Here is a 3048-nt window from a genome sequence, read left to right as displayed (position 1 = left end):
AAAAAAAAAAAAGTTGATCAAAATCTTGGTGCAGTGGCTGGTACCTATCAGGCACCCAATAAATGTTCAGTTCAGTTCCATTGCTCAGTCATGTCCGACTCTTTGGGACCCCATGCACTGCAACATGCCAGGGTTAGTTTTCCTTTTTCCTCCTCCCTTTCATTTTTCCCATTGTCCTGATGATGTACAATTGAAATGTGGGCTTCCCTGGTGGCTCAGTGGTAAAGAATCTGCCTGCTAATTCAGGAGATGGGGGTTTGATCCCTGGGTCAGAAAGATACTTGGAGAAGGAAATGGCAGCCCACTCCAGTATTCTTGACTGGGGAATCCCATGGACAGAGGAGCCTGGTGGGCTATAGTCCAGCGGGTTGCAAAAAGAGTTGGACAGGACTTAGCAACTAAACAAAAACAATTGAAATACCAGACACTGGCCCTGGCTCTCCAGGAGTTGTGTAATGAAGAACAGCCACGTCATACCTAGGTGTGTGCTCCCAGCCGCTTTTATTGCTGCAGGCTTTCTGAATGGGGAGAACTAATCACTGAGAATCAGAAGTCAGAGGTTTCCTAAAGAGGAAGAATTTAAGAGGAGGGTTTAAGAGCAGAGGAGGGTACTGCAGACTGAAGAAACAGCAGAGCAAGATAACTTCGAAATAATACCTGCAGGTAGGTCATGTTTAAAGACAATATTTACCTTTCAAACATTATTTGACATGTATCTATGCATGTCATTGACCAAGAAAGTGGAAGTTTACCTTGTTATCAGCGTGTGCCTGCATAATAATGTATATGTTCTATGTGTTTATGAACATGTATGAGTTTTACATTTTTAATGAGAAATGAATTTTATATGCATATTCCTGAGTATGTTATTCAGGAAAATGCTTCATGCCTATCTTTCCTTGCATTCTCCTTGAGGGTATCAGCCCGCCGTATTAGAAATAACTCACTAGCCTCAGAAATAACGATGAATTTTCTCAGCACAAAGAACAAAGAACTGAATCAAGATGACATCATCCTCCTTGTAGTGAATTTTCATTCAGGTGAAAACATTTAAGCCCGGCTGAAGCTTTGTCCAGAAGAATGGTTAGTCCCGGACCAATTGGAAACGGCCAAGAAAGTGGATTTGACTAAAAGCAAGCCAGGCTGGCGGGCGAGCGTGCACCTCGCAGCAACCGCGTCCCGCGGGGCAGCCGGGCATTAGGTTCCAGCCCTCCGCTGCGAGGCCTGGGCCTCCACGCAGGCTCCGTGGACTGAGGCTGACAGCGTAGCCCTCCTCTGCTGAGACTACCTGAATGACCTACTTTGAAAATGGTGTGAACTCGGCTGAGTGCCAAGGGATTGAGAGGCAAACAGGCCTGCCCAGAGGGCTTGCAGCAGAAGACAGCAGGCTTCCTCTCGGGGGGACCCTCCAGAAGCCGTGTGTATGGTTTTGTTTGGCGGGTGGGGGGTAGTTGCTTTTTTTTTTTTTTTAATTCCCAGGGCCTTGTCTGTTACAATTCATCTTTCTGCTCTCAGAGTACCGGCTATTGATTGGCTGGGCCAGCTGTTACATCAGAGAAAGGCAGCCAATCAGAGCAGGACTCTGCCTGTCTCCCTGCTGCAGACTGCTGAAGTTGTAACAAACAGGAACTCCAAATTCAGCCAGGCACTGCTCTTTCCAGGGCAAAGCCGGGAGGAACGCGAGGACTCAGAGCTGAATCACAGAGCAGGGACCTCCTGAGGCCTCCATCCTGGCCCCTATGTGGAGCACTGGCAAAGCTTCCCTTCCAGCCAGGTTCATTTTTCTCTGAGTATCTGACTTTTAAAGCCAATATGGATGTCTGTGGGGTGTGGGAAAGGGAAAAACCAGGGGGCAGAAATGTTGGCAGTCACAAGATTGCTGTACTTTAAGTGATGACTCTAGATAATCCCTTTTTTCTTTACTTTCAGAACTGCCTGCTTAAAAAGGTAGGCCAGCTTTGGATCTGGGGAAATTATCTGCACTTGTAAATCACTTTAAAAATAAATTAAAAAAAAAAATTTCAAAGCAGTGCCCTGAATTCAGAATAACTAGCTTTCAAATAGGTGGGAAACAATGGAAACAGTGACATACTTTATTTGGGGGGCTCCAAAATCACTGCAGATGGTGACTACAGCCAAGAAATTAAAAGACGCTTGCTCCTTGGAAGAAAAGTTATGACCAACCTAGACAGCATATTAAAAAGCAGAGACATTACTTTGCTAACAAAGGTCCATCTAATCAAAGTTATGGTTTTTCCAGCATTCATGTATGGATGTGAGAGTTGGACCATAAAGGAAACTGAGCACTGAAGAATTGATGCTTTTGAACTGTGGTGTTGGAGAAGACTCTTGAGAGTCCCTTGGACTGCAAGGAGATCAAACCAGTCCATTCTAAAGGAGATCAGTCCTGGGTGTTCTTTGGAAGGAATGATGCTGAAGCTGAAACTCCAATACTTTAGCCACCTGATGTGAAGAACTGACTTATTGGAAAAGACCCTGATGCTGGGAAAGATTGAGGGCAGGAGAATGGGACAGCAGAGGATGAGACGGTTGGATGGCATCACTGACTCAATGGACATGAGTTTGAGTAGACTCCGGGAGCTGGTGATGGACAGGGAAGCCTGGCGTGCTGCAGTCCATGGAGTCCCAAGGAGTCGGACAAAACTGAGCAACTGAATTGAACTGAACTGAAATGTTTACCATGTGATAAGACTCTTAAGATGAAGTTTTTGTTGATAGACATATGAAGAGAATGGGAGCTGGTTTATCAACTTTTCCCACCGGAAAACCACAATGTTTTCTCTTTGTTGAATCAACTTGGGCTGCTATCAAATATGAAGGAAGAGAGAAATTGTACTTTAACTCTTATATTTGAACCTAAAATGAAATATTTGGTATTTATCTGAAAACACCATTTAAAATTAAATGCCTGTGACAATTCTGACTTAGTGCTCAGAGTGCTTCTCCCCTTATTTATTTTTTTAAGCTGTCAAGATATTTTGCTTTCATGAGTTTTCTACCCTGAAGTCCTCTCAATTGCCAAAGACT

The 3048-nt window shown here is 44.4% G+C and overlaps 1 long non-coding RNA gene across 1 annotated transcript; it reads left to right on the top strand.

The window, feature by feature from the left end:
* Nucleotides 1-1060: 1060 nt before the first annotated feature.
* On the top strand, nucleotides 1061-2305 carry LOC123329073. The gene is made up of 4 exons (XR_006544217.2): nucleotides 1061-1417; nucleotides 1604-1774; nucleotides 1930-1947; nucleotides 2261-2305. It is a non-coding gene; the product is annotated as an uncharacterized LOC123329073 (long non-coding RNA).
* The last annotated feature ends 743 nt before the right edge of the window (nucleotides 2306-3048 follow it).

The sequence above is a fragment of the Bubalus bubalis genome, chromosome 2, assembly GCF_019923935.1.
Source record: "Bubalus bubalis isolate 160015118507 breed Murrah chromosome 2, NDDB_SH_1, whole genome shotgun sequence".
In the NCBI taxonomy this organism is placed as follows: Eukaryota; Metazoa; Chordata; class Mammalia; order Artiodactyla; family Bovidae; genus Bubalus; species Bubalus bubalis.
This window is presented reverse-complemented; position numbering and strand designations above follow the sequence as displayed.